General features: G+C 37.4%; 1 long non-coding RNA gene across 1 annotated transcript; it reads right to left on the bottom strand.

Annotated features, from left to right (window-relative positions):
- Positions 1-9,908: 9,908 nt before the first annotated feature.
- On the bottom strand, positions 9,909-12,974 carry LOC114549916 (uncharacterized). The gene is made up of 3 exons (XR_003691617.1): positions 12,898-12,974; positions 10,573-10,674; positions 9,909-9,946 (listed from the first exon to the last, which is right to left on the bottom strand). It is a non-coding gene; the product is annotated as an uncharacterized LOC114549916 (long non-coding RNA).
- Between the last annotated feature and the right edge of the window lie 1,685 nt (positions 12,975-14,659).

Here is a 14,659-nt window from a genome sequence, read left to right as displayed (position 1 = left end):
GAAGAATTTACTTTTAAGAGAGTAAAGGATTTTAAAAGGTAACCACAACGTTTTGAATGACTTGACTAATTTGTGTGGTATGAAAAAAAATCAATACTGTGACAGCCCTACATCAGAATGCATTATCATACAGCATATTAGACGAATATCATTATCAGTTATCAATATCCCATTCCAACAAGAGTTTGTTTCCTAGTAACAGCTGCATAGTCTTTCACAACGTCAAAGCTGTGCTGTTATCTAAAAATAAATCATACCCTCAGCCAATCAGATTATTTATTGTTGCTATGGTATCTATAATATAGTGTATAGTAGAATGCACATTATAGTATAAAACTGATCGAAGCTAGATAATGGGGTATTTTACAGGGCACAATTTTGTTTAGACAACATAAACAAAGGTTATGTTATTGTATGCAACTTCCAACATGCCGTGCAAAGTAATTCCTAACCTATAGCCTATACAGAAAGCCTTAGCACCTCAGTATAATAACCTTACCAAACGTGTGTGTCCAGCAGTTATACTGGGCCGGAGCTTACAAGGGATTACAGTGGTATCGCCTTGTGTTGCCGCCTGTGCGTTGGACACAGCACCATTATTTGTCTAATTAAATCCCTCACATTTGTCCTTCTCAACCTTTCACCCTCCCACAGCCAATCAGCAATACACCCTCAGTGACAAGTGGCCCTTTGAAGCCGTTATATGATGATTTTATATTTTAAACAGGGCAAGTATTTCGCTTGGACTGAGGAAAGATGTATTGGATAAGCCTGTGATGAAGTGTTTCATACACACAGCATTGGGCAGAGCCTCAGTGAAGTCGTCTTACACCTTTAGATGGCAGCAGCATGCCACTCCATCACCGAAAAAAATCAAGAGAGACACAGATCTGATAGATGTCTGGAGCAAAGCTATGAGCGAAAAACAAAGAGGCACAGTTAGAGCTCATTATTCCTTTCATTCTTGAATCTTCCTCATGTCTTCATCCAAATCGTTGGTATTGGAACGCCTGTCTCTTCCAGTGAGGGAGAAAAATAAAAAATAAAAACGTTAATAAGAAAGTAAAAAAAAAACGATCCCAATACTAGAGCTGCTTCGCTCGTCTTGTTGTCTAAGTTTGATGTCTCTTCCATGTAATTGAACTGGATGAATGTGGCGTTGTTTACCCCGCCAACACGCTTTGTCCTTTCAACCCCATCTGACATATCTGGGCCGGTCGGTTATTTTCAGAACACAATTCGGTATCTGTCTGTCTGGCGAAGAGCTAAGGTTTGAAATGTCAATTATACGTAGTCATGACAATCAGTGTTTGTTTATGTGCTGCTCCAGGTTTTGCATACGGTTGATGAAAATTTGCACAAGTCAGTTTTTAAACCTGCACAGCCTAAATCAGATGCTGATAGTAGTAAAAGATTCAGGAAAGATAATACTTTTACAACCAGCTTTTCAGTAGATGGATGTGTTCCATGTCAGTATTTTTCACATTTGACACCGAAGCAGGGTTATGCATTGTAATACAACACCTTTTGGAAGATGTTTTGAACTTCATTGTTGTAGAATTTGAGTTAGATTTTCACACAGTGGTTCAGCTATCTGTCACATTGTATCATGACTGTGGCAAGGATTTAGCAGCTGCACATCCCAAAGAAGTGTTTAGAGCTAATAAGATCAATCAACAGAAAATGTATTGGCAAATATTTAGATAATCTATTCACCGTTCAAAGCTAAAATGCAAAACATTTGCTGATTTGTAGCTTATGAATTTGATAAGTTGTTTCTTTTCGGCATTTTACATATTGGTTTGAACTTCTGTCTTTAGTTTATAGACCAAACAGTTTAGTCAGTCAATCGAGAAAACTGTTGGTAGATTAATTACTGTTAAAAATGATTGTTCATTAGTGTCTGCAACCCCATTTTCTTTTAACTGTCCAGGTATAGTCCTTCATTTTATCCCCTATATGACGGTCTAAATTCTGTTTTAAAAGAAATCCACACACTGCATGGGAGATAATTCTGGTGGAGTAATACTAAAATCCAGTTATTTTATCTTAAGTCACTCATATCCCTAAAACTGCAGGAGGTAGAATTAAACAAAACGACAACAAAAAGCCAGAATTTGAAGAAGAGTGAGACCTCTTCCTGCAGCTGTCCTCCCTTCCTCTCCACTCTCCGTCTAGCCCCTCCCATCAGGTGAACACGGCCATGTTTCATACCATTGACTCTATATAACGGTTTGTGCCCCATACAGTAACATTTACGAGGACCAATCATTCATTTAACCCAGATGCCGTTATATAGCAGCAATTCTATGAGAATTACTGTCCTGTTTTCTTTGTACAGCCCTTTTGAGATGACCTACTGTGAGGTTGAGGCTCTAGTCCACTACATGAACTTGAATTAGCCGCAGCCGTGAGCTAGGGTTAGCAGAAGGCTAAACTACGGCTCGTCCACCGCGTTTCCGTTTCCCCTGGTCTATATCCACGACGTTCCACTTCTGGGATTGCTCCGTTGCCGGCAGAAGTTCCGCCGGATGACATTCTTTTCGGCTGGATGTCCGTTACCTTCCGCTTTCTTTGTGTTGGAATTTTAAACTCCGGTGGATTTATGAGGACTATGGTTAGCTACTCTTCAGATCTCTGCAGGGTAAATCTGTCCAATCAGAGTTTTCTGTTGCACAACTAAAACAACTTTTGAACGTATACCTGACCACCAAAACAAGTTCCTTCCCGAGGCTTTTTTGTAGAGGCACCGTCATGGTGTCCAGGGCTTAGCATCGCCGGAGATGATTGTGATTGGTTGAAAGAAACTCCAATAAACCAGAGCACGCTCCTGTCCCATCCCGCACTGCTGTGTGGACTTAGCCAGACCTTCCTCCGCAGCGCGGTGGAGGAAGGTCTGGCAAAGCGAGACTACGTTTCCTCTCACACCGCCTCTGGCGTCTCCTCGTTCCGATGGCAGCAGTAGGCGGTGCCACGACTTTGGCGTCTGGTCCTCGTAGCAGGCTAACGCTGCCATCCGAACAAGGAGACCCCAGAGGCTGTGTGAGAGGAAACCAAACGCGACAAATGAGACGGCATTGGTGCTAGGTTAAAAGCTTACCCCAGCAGACTAGCTTACCAGACTGTTCACAGCAAATGTCTGCTCCTTGGACAATCAACTGGACTACCTTTTTTTTTTTTTTTTTTCTTAACACAATTTTGTTCCTCTATGTACTCTTGATTGATTTAATAAAGTCTCCTATCTAATAGTTTAGCCTTGAATTAGCTGCAGCCCTGAGCCTTTATCTACGGTAAACGGCACTTTCACCGAAATAACCTAACCAAAGTCTCCGTCACGGGATAGATTTACTGAAGCCTAAATACCGAGCCAAGGAGGAGATGCAGAAGTGTAGTTTACGCTCAGAAAACTTGAATTACAATATCCTGAAAGAATATAATAGAATTTTTGCCCAACATGGCCAAACATTATTGAAGGACATCAGAATAAGCCTTCAGACATCCACTATGTCGTATTTGGCTTCCTCAGATTCCCAAATTCCCAGAAACAATAATCAGTACATGTCATTGGTGTCTGCAGCGCTAGCTCCGGCCCTCATGAGATTTCACTGCTGATGCGAGCTGTCTTATAAGCATCTATTAATTTTATTTAATTGTTTTCTCGTTTTGATCAAGTTATTCAACATTTGGTCAGTTGAGATGGTCACATGAACTGGTTAGACTGTTTTTCTTTGTTTTTTTTGTGTGTTTGGCGCAAGATAATGTATTAAGAATTTAGAAGACTAAAGTCTGGACACTCATCCTACACCTCCCAGAAAGAAAGGAAGGAAGGGAGCGAGCAGGAGAATGGGAGGGAGAAACACCTATGAACTTAATTACCCAATGAATAATTAATGTTTGATTGCAGCATTCCCCCAGGCTGTCAACACAAGATAATTTATCATAAGATTATAATTTATCACTAATTGCTTTGGCAAGAGGTTTATAATTACAATAATTTGCTTATTAAATGCACAAATTGTATTAAGCAGCAAACTTTTGTGTAAAGTACGTATCGATTTAGTTGCGCCCACACCGTCAGAAAGGCTGCCATTAAATTGCATTTAATCGAGTTACCCATTCGGGGATTAAAAATAGTTGTTTGCTCACTCATAATGCAGTCCTGCTTTCCATAATTTAGTTAAACAAAACAGGTGATTATTCTAATGCAGTGGGATGCGTACGACCCAGGGAGCGATTTTTAGCACAGAGAGGTGCCGCAATATCCCCAAAGCCAAGGAAAGCACAAAGTCTTAAGCTCTTCTGTGAATCCTGTTTACTCCTCTAAGCTGTGTTGCCTATTCAGATGAGGGGAATTTGAATTGTTTGTCCCCAGCATAATGAATGTTTGTTGTCTGGCACGGAAATCTTCGTGGAGTAGTCACAGTATTGTAGCCGTGGGCAGGACAGGTGGATGGTTTGTGCTTGGTGACGTCTTACAGGCCGTCCACGCTATCTATATATAAGTGCTTAGTGTTCGACTTTGCTTTAGTCTTTGTCTCCACTGCCAACTTCAGCAGTTACTCATAATTCTGTTCATTCTTTCTGTTTTTTTTTTTTTCTCAACGGTATTGCCATTCACACAAATTTAGAAGCAATTAACATTACAGAACACCATCACCTAGAGATTGGTCTTCTCTTGACATATCTGCACATGTAGGTGAAATAACACCGTACAGAAGTAGAACACACACATCTACCTCCACATATCTATAGGAATTATACATCAAAGCAATAAAGTATAAGGTCCCTCTACTTGTGAAAATAGGCAGTTTTCATTTAGTTGTAGCTGGTCAGTATGTTTTCCATCATGTAAACATGTTTGACTTTTTGTAGCCATTGAGCAATGGGAGGGTTAGACTTCATCCATTTAATAGTAATTATTATTCTTACAACTGTCAACAAAATATGTAGAATGAAACACTGGTCTGTGGTAAACCAGTGTACAGGTAATACTAGAATGTCTATTTCCAGAATTTTATCCATTTCTTCTTTGACATTTTTCCAAAGTGATTACATTTTCGGGCAGTCCCAAAAACATACTGTTTTACAAATATAAAATATAAACTATTCTGGCAAAAGGAATGGTGATCACAATTCAATCCTCACCAGCAGGAAAAGACAGACCCTTAACAGCAACAGATGCTAAAGATACCAAAATTACAGCCTTGGAAAAATACCACAGATTGAATCAAACCGTCAGACAGTTTCAATGGAAATTGTAGCCTATGTTGTGAGTGGCACAGAAATCTTATGTGGCAACGCTGGCATTTAAATTAGGAACCACTTGTATCCAAGGCGCGGACACAAAGATAACTTGGTGTAAGGAGCACAAGCTTGAGCGCTGAAGCTTTCAGTTTTTCTCTTCCATTTAGACTGATTTGTGTCCAGAAAAGGCCAAAGTATCAAATTATTCATTTAACCAACAGCTAGCTGTTAAACATAGTGGAGGGTCTGTTGTTTAATGGCAGCACCTACTGGGAATATTGAAAAATTGCTTTGCATTGTTATGGAAGTGCCAAGTAGAGCCCGACCGACGTATAAACATTTAGAATGGCCGATAAATGAATATTTAAAAAATAAAATAAAAACAAATGAAACACCCTTCAACCATGTTATGAGTGTTGGCGTTGAATAGTTTGTCCAAAAGAGGGCGCTCTGTTTAACCCTTTTAAGGTGCTGTAGGATTATGAAGATCCAGGACTTTGAACATCGACAACTTCTCAGTCCCTCCCCCCTTTCTGCTAAAGCCCAGTCTCCTAAGCCTTTCCCCCCACAAGGGAGAATGAATGCGTGCATGAGCAGTGATTGGTGCATCTGAACAGGGAGCTGTGGATTTCTGCAAATTGCACTACAGGCTGTAGGTGGTGCTAGAGGAGCCGATATTTTTTTAAATGACCAGCTTCATGTAGTTCTACTGGAACATAGGGTCAGTTTCAGCAAATATGACAGAAAGTTAGTTTTATAAGTCTAACCTACTGCACCTTTTAAAGTTTCATATCTTAAGTTTGTAGTTGTAAAATTTTATTTTTAAACTGCGTTATCATATTTTAGTGAGGACTCATAAATAACTACAAATAACCAATGTTAGTGAAATCTGTTTATTTTTTGATAGGTGTTTCTGGATTTAAATCACCAAAATTTTTTAGCGATATCGGCCTTAAAAATCCTTTTATTGGTCGGGCTCTAGTGCCAAGGAATCGCAGGCAAAGACGCACCCCAGGGTGCAGTCCTTCCAAAAGCCCAAACCTGTATGAACATCGCTACAGGTGCTGCTTTGTGTTGGAGCCTTGCTGTTTGAGTCTATTTTTAACTTTTAACCCTAGTTTCCTTTCTACACAACCTCTAAAACCACTTATGAAACTATATATGTATCTTATGAAACTAAAATACCTAAGGAAACCATTAGTACCAACTTTGTCATGCTAGCCTGTTGGGAAGGGGTTTAACACGTTTGCACCCTGAACTAAAAGTTCCTCTTGTGTCATTAGAGGACAAAAATTTTCCCATTCCTAAAACTGCCTTACAAATAGTGTATATATAAATCTTATTTTCCACTTTCACTGACTTTTTTTTTTTTTTTTTTTTTTTATGAAAACAAACCAAAAAATGAACTATGTTCATTATACTTATAGCTAGGGTGAAATTTATTTTTCTGTTTTTCATAGTCTGGGGTGAGTTAGTGATTAGCAACAACATTGATTTTTGTGCATTTTTATTTTTTGCGCAGTGACATATTTAAAAAAAAAAAAAAAACTGTCCCCTTCCCAAAAACTGCCATACAATGATTATATATTATTATTTTCCACTTTCACTTACTTAAATCTTTAAACCCACATCAGTCCTGTTCATAACTAACAAAAAAATCATTTGTTTTTATAGATTTTTACCCTTTTTAAAAGCCACTTTTTGACATTGTTTTTTTATGAAAGAAAAACATTAAAAATTAATTATTTCCAGTATACAAAATGCTAGAGGGAAATTTCTTTTTCTTTTTTTTACAATCTTGGGTATGTTAATGATGACTTTGTATAAGATCTGAAGTTGAACTTTCAAACTTCAAGTAAAAACTCACACCCTTAACAAAACTCATGTTAGAAGCATTAACACAGCCAAAATCATCAACAAAAACAAAAGTGAAAATGACAAAAATGTCCCTAGTGAGGCCAAAGATACCGATGGAAAAACTGGCATGGCCCTTAAAAAGGGGTCCCTTGGACTCTTTGAAGATATCCGAATGAAATGTCAATTTTTTTTTTTTTCTCATTCCGAACACAAGACAAAAAGAGTTAACTTGCGAAACGTAATGTGCAAAATAATCGTTTCTCTCGATTATTCTGGTCTTGTGACCATTAGGAGCTGAAATCGTAATCGCGATTTAAATTTTGATTAATTGCACAGCCCTGCCTTGTACAATTGTAGAATCTCTTTCATAGCCATGCAATATTGGTTTTGCAACTGAAATATCCCTAATGGAATTGTTACTGAATAAAATCGGAAATCGAATCAAATCGGGACCCTGTGAATCGGAATCAAATCGATTCAGGAAACCAGTGACGATAAACTTGAATCTGTATATATCAACCTTTTTTAAAGATTACAACCACAACATCTCCTCATGTTAAACAATACACATGCACCGTAAAAAATGTGACCAATGGTTACTTAAAAAATTGATGGCAACAAAGTGACACGTAATATAATTGAATAGATTTTAAGTTCTACAACTTTGATTAAAAAGTATTGAATAAATTAACTAAATTTAAACAAAACAAATGAGTACCTGTTCATAAAAGCAACACCTAAAATGTGTTGGATTTAGTAATAGCATACAAAATGATAAGTTATATAGCCAAACATTTTTTAGTAAATCCAAATCAGTTTCACAAAGAAAACTGATTGGTGTTTAATAAGTATCTGACCAAAAGTAATTTAGATTTACTAAATATCTAGGAGAAATTGCTTTAGATTTACTAAATATCTAGGAGGCATTGCTTTAGATTTACTAAATATCTGGGAGAAATTAATTTAGATTCACTAAATATCTGGGAGAAATTAATTTAGATTCACTAAATATCTGGGAGAAATTAATTTAGATTTTCTAAATATCTGGGTAAAAATAATTTGTATTCACTAACATAAAATAAATTATACTAACTAATATTTTAGCACATTTTTGCCTAATTCAACACATTTACACTGCGTTTCTTATTTATCCGTACCTAAGTGAATTGTTTACATTGAAGTTTTAGTTTGTATCACATTAATTTAAATCTATTCAATTATATTGAATGTCACTTTGTTGCCATCATTTTTCTATGTATAATACACTCAATATCATGCCTTCTTGGTACCACAGGTAACTTAAATTGGGTAAATAAATCATCATGCATAATAAGAACAGCAGGCAAACATTTATTTGTCCATTTTTTTCTAAACATTTTTATAGGTTTGTTTAGTGCAAAATGCCAAAATACAACAATAAAACATAGAGAGAGGCTATAAGACAAAAAATAAAAAAGGCAGAAACCATGAATGTGTACAGTATTAGGGGACCACTAAGGTCTATATAAAAGAGACTTCAGATACAGTATTAGGGGACCACTAAGGCCTATATAAAAGAGACTTCAGATACAGTATTAGGGGACCACTAAGGTCTATATAAAAGAGACTTCAGATACAGTATTAGGGGACCACTAAGGTCTATATAAAAGAGACTTCAGATACAGTATTAGGGGACCACTAAGGTCTATATAAAAGAGACTTCAGATACAGTATTAGGGGACCACTAAGGTCTATATAAAAGAGACTTCAGATACAGTATTAGGGGACCACTAAGGTCTTTATAAAAGCATCCAAACAGCAGCATGTCATGGGACCTTTAAGGTTTAGTCCTGTTAGAGCATTTAAATTAAGACAATGTTTTCAGTCTGCAAATTTTTCTTACGTTTTCATTTATGTGCCAATTGAAATCGTCAGGGCCATTATTTTTTTCAAACGGCTAAAAGTAATTGATTGATCACATGGAGTCTGGGATAAGGACAAGTAATTCCATTGGCCTTACTTCTTTACTTTTTGCTAAAATAAGACTCACTTAAACAATCACATTAATTTGTTAAAATTCCTCAATTAAAACATGTCAAATTTGCATCCCTGGTGTACACAGAGGAATCACAAGGTAAAATAACAGCTGCCTGTAGCAATACAAATTCAAAATCACAATACCACTCCCGTAAAATGAGTATGGTTGGTTTGATATTTCTAAACAACCACATGTTGCACTGAAAAATCAATATTTTTTAGTTACTTAACAGTTGAAAAAAAGGAAATGCCCAAACTTTCATTAAGTGGAAGCAAGTTTAGAACAATCAGGGCAGCATGAACAATCTTTATGGTGTATTTATGTTTAATTTGGTCACTTTTATGAAGAGTAAAGTAATCTTCATATTCCAAGTCCAAATACTAAAGACTGAACTCATCAGAAATTCCAAAGGTCTCCTTCAGTAACAGTTTGCAGTTCCTTCACAGTAAGTGGGTAACCATGTGACAGTTTTGACAGTGAGTTAATTGTTCTCTGTCATTCTGCGAGGGTCCCAGTTCTCAAGCTAGTAGCTTATTCTTGAGGTTGTTCACTTTTGGGGACAGCTTTGAATAATCCAGCTCAAGGAGGAGTTTCTGGAAGACTTCAAGCGTGTACCTGACCTCCTTGGGATAGGCAAGATTCACTGCATATGCCAAGCCAATGACCATGGAGCAAGCCCTTGGAAAGTTACCCAGAGCAGTCAGAACTTTCACGCCCTCTACTACGATACCGATGTCATCAGGACCCTCTGGCGTAGTAGTCTTGATGTGGTAGATTTTAATCCTTCGTTACAGCAAGGTCCTGCGACACACTGTCTTCATCAGCATCCTGAAATAGCAACATTTGGTATTTCAGACTGTACCCCAAAGGAGAAGGTTCTAATTGAACAACTCCCAAATTGGTTGTTGCACATGATGCACTTCCGTTACGTAATAAAATCTGAGATAATGTACTTCCATAAGCATATTTTCATGCCAGGTAAGTTAAAAAGGATCTAATCAGCTCACCGCTCCACATGAAAATCATTCACTGACACCAGAGATGATGGTCTGAATTTAGTCACAGTTGTAAATATTTGGAAAACTTTGGAAATTAAATCAATTCATCGCTAAATAAATGAATTTCTTCCGGCACTTGTCTGTGCACTTTGTGATCCGTTGCACACCTGTTATTTCTGGGAGTATTACTGTAGTCTTTTTCCTGATCCATATCTATGATGTTAAATTAACCTTAGCCAGCAAATCAGCTGCATTATTAAATCTAGGTACAAGCATGCTGCATGCATATTGGATCATTGACACTGATGAGATTTATTCCTTATGTATCAAATTTGGTACCGATTGACCATACACTTTTCAATACTTGTCAGCATCGAAGCAATTTGGCTTTCGATACCCAGCCCTAGAGATGAGACAGATTACCTTCTTTATATTTTAACATGTTCTTGAACTTACATCATACTCCTTTAAGAGTTGATCTGTGGATTCCCCAAGGTACACCATCAAACACCGAATGACAACATCTCTGGTCATGCTGATGCTATGGTTGCTTGGAGCCTGAAATTACAAACATAAACATAATTCAAGTTCATGGTGTACAAATCATTTAATGACAAAACTTCTTAAACAGGCCTCCAGACTTTTTTCACCTCCGTCCCTGAACTGCCCTGAAAAACAATTTTAACCGTCCTGACGTTAATGTAAAGCGTCCCAAAATTCAATATTTCTTTACTTTATTATCCTCTATAGTTGTTAGTGACATAATAAATAATTATAAATTGATAAAATTAATATTTATGTTGCTTGATTAAAAAAAAAAAGATTTATAAACAAGACTGAAAAGTTATCTGTTGGGGCACCTTTTTACCTTGATGATAAATTATTTATTTTCAGTTCAGTTCAAAATCCTGGACTTTGTTTCAGCAGGTTTTCTGCTCAGGTTCATAACTTTCTGCACATTCTGAATATTATGAGACTAACATCATTATTTAATGAGAATTCATAATATTTTATAATACAAGTCTACTTGACCTATACTCAGCTGTGCTCCCCTTCAGACTGTACTGAATGAGACAAGTGCACTTCATTGGAGGTACAAACCGAAACCAACACTTGTGGTCAGGCAGAAATCTCGGCACAAATCCTCACGCTAACTTCTGCAGCTCACAGTCCCAAACAGAGCCAGATTGTGCTTCAGGTTTTAGATATTTATAATGCAAAACTCTACCAGCGAGTCTGCTGGCTGCGTCTCAGCGCGTGCGGTTTACTTTACGATTACGCCGTATGCTGAGTTGCATTAGCTGGGTAGAGATGATTCTTGCCGCTAATCAACATCAGAATATAGATTTTTTTTTTTCATTGCATGAGAAGATTGATGTGTGTCACTTGACGCTAGCCTACACAGCGTGATTGAAAGGTCAGCAAGCCATTTGTGACTGAGAGAATCAATGGACCTGTACCGCGGGAACAGATGAGCAGCCAGCCTTCTGTGTGAGTCCGGCCTGACTGTAGTAATAGCGTGAGAAGACGGCCTCCATTGTAGTCAGCGCTCAGTAGGTTCAGTTTGGTTCAGTTTGTCATTTGCTAAGTGATAGTAATAAATAAGCACACACACGATCCATTTCGTCCTAGAGGCGTCCTACAGAATGCTTGTCTTAAATCCCAAACACATTTTCTATCGTCCCCAGGACAACAGGACGCCGTTAGTCTTGAGCCCTGTTAAAGCTGCAGTTTTTAACACCAGGTGGCTTACATTACTGCTAAACAAAATGTCTTAGGGACCAGTCCAGTGAAACAAAGGTTTTGGTCCCAGCAAACTAACAGTGCATATAAACTCCCATAAAACCACAACATTTTTACACCTTGTGTTTTGTATGGATTAAACAAACAAGACATAACATGTCAATCTGTGAGCTTTAGATGTGCTGGTAGGCAAATTTTGTAACCTTTGGACGGAGTCAGACTAGCCGTTCCTCAATGTATTCCTTTAAGCAATAAGTACACAGAGCTGAGTGATAACTGGTGCTAAACGAGTTGCTATATGGTTATGTAAACCATATATGTTGCACATTATTTGTAGATGACCGCAGCAGACATTTTCAATAAATTGTTTAGTGTTTCAAAAAGATATACCTAAACATATATGCTTCAAATGGCTGTTAATCACATAACCATTGCAGGTTGAGGGTTTTGGTGTCCAATCAACAACGTGGAACAGAATCAGTCATGTCAAAGCACTACTTTGCAAGTCTCAAACATGCGCCATTGGTTGTGAGTGATAGTGTATATTCAGTGGTCACTTTAAATTTGTGCACCTGTACAATTTAATGCAGTTCAATACAATTGTTCTGCCATAGAGTCTCCTGTTATGATGGATATAATGTTCCGTTTTTGTTGACACGGTCAGAGAGGTGTTACTAATGTATATGTTTTAGCATTGAGCTTATTACTATTGGAAGACTTTCTAGGACTATGGGGAGGTGTTACTAATATTCCAACCCCACATGTATGTAAATATGCAGTACAAAGAATTACAAACACACTTCAGTACAATGCCGTCCAGTATAGCTCCGCTTTTAACTATGACCTCAATAATAAACATATAATTGAATGTGAGTGCACACAAACTATTTTTAAAAATGTTAGATATTATTTAATTCTCTTTATCAGAATCACAGGCTAACCTCCTAACTACCTCCTGTGGATTTAAGTAATCGTGCATTATATTACAGCAATTTGATTACAAAATAATATACAAACGTAATAGTCATTTAAGGTTACCTTGAGTAGGATGGCCTGCAACCTCAACCCCATGGTTCCACCTTTGGAGTGGAAGATGTTCAGAAGCCTCGGAGTGTTCATCCAGCTTAGACATGAACTTTGATTCAAGATGCACCATTGTGATTCTGTGAAACTCATCCTGGATCTGAAAGACAAATAATACATATTACATATTGCACATATTATTGTTACAACTCTAGCAAGAAGCACTCTTATTTTGATGATGACCTTCATGTACATTCTGTGTTAAATCTGTGCAGCATGTTAATATATTTTGGCTAGCATACTACACTCTTCAGTGTTGGTAGTGTCTCACATCCACTCTCAAAGATTATTTAAAATGATTTGTTAGAAACTATACAGTTATATAATGCAACAAAATCTAAATCATTCTGGAATTTGACCTTGAAAATATGATTTAGAAAATAGTTGACAGTAACATAACACATTTTCTATTTATGAGCTAAATATGAAAAACCACCAGTGCAGTCCTTCACAGTGGACTAGGAATATTTCAAGTTAGCTGTGCTTGTAACTCACTTGAGAGGGCTCAAATAGAGCAGGCCATCTGGTTTTGATGTCCTCTATGTTGGGTGATAGGTTGATGATTTCGTTTCTTGGAGTATATTCGCAGCTCGCCGGTGTAATCTGTCAGCAGGTGCTGAAACCGTTTGAAGGTATACTCCGACAGAGAAAAACTGAAAAAGTTTATGCCATCTGCTGTTGTGCCTCGTTGGATGTTACCGTGAATTGAGACATGAAACTGCGTGGCTAACATTACTTAACATGGAGTCTCTGTGAACTTGGGAGTAGCACACCCTCCAGAGCGTCCACAAAACACAGTAACAGACTAACGTTAGCTAATTTAGCTTGTTAGGGTGGAGGAGGGTGAGGCACAGGCCGATGCCAGGAAAATTGGCAAAAGTAGAATACGTTAGCTGGTATCTTAAAGGTCATTGTCTATAACGTTATACTTGGAAAAGTCACATGAAATTGTGATATTTAACAGACTACTTTTTCAGTCGCTCATTGCCACGCTTTTAGTCTAAACATTAGAATCACTAACGTTAAATTAGGCTAACATACCTTTATTTTTACTTTCAGCCAGTAAAGTTGGACTGTTGGGTAACTTGCAGCAATGCAAAACAATGTTCAATTGCTAACTGTTACAGCAACTCCTTGAAAAATGTTTACAACTTACAATAATTAAACAAGTCTTACCTTTGGGAAACTGGCAGAATATGTTCGATGACGATGTCCATGTGGCTGAAAATAGCTGGAGCGGAAGTGTTAGGTGATTAAATCCAAAGACCTCCCAATGAGTAAAATTTATAAATTTTCTGCATCTTTGACTTTCCCGATAAAATATAATTAAATTCATCTTAATGACCCGCAGCTGATTTTATTCAAACAAAACTGAGTAAAATGTAATTGATAAATGAATAAAATTAGTTGAATTCAGCTCAATGTGATTCCAAACTGCAAATAGTCATTTTTATTATGTATATGTCACTAATGTTTGATTACTAAATATTAATTAACACCATTCTCAGTTTTTACAGTGTGGTAGTTTTTGTTTAGTATGCATATGAATTTTCCCAGACTAAATGAATACTGACTCACATGTGCACACACATACTGTGTCTTGGCATTTAGAGGAAGGAAAGCAGTTGAGTGGGCTGCTGGAAGCGATGTGTGTTCCTTGTCCTGCTGTCCAATCAATGTGAGAGGACAGGAAAGGAAGGGCTGAGGGCCAGTATAA

This window comes from Perca flavescens, chromosome 23 (assembly GCF_004354835.1).
Source record: "Perca flavescens isolate YP-PL-M2 chromosome 23, PFLA_1.0, whole genome shotgun sequence".
NCBI classification, from domain to species: Eukaryota; Metazoa; Chordata; class Actinopteri; order Perciformes; family Percidae; genus Perca; species Perca flavescens.
Note: the sequence above shows the minus strand (reverse complement) of the source record. Positions and strands in the feature narration are given on the sequence as shown.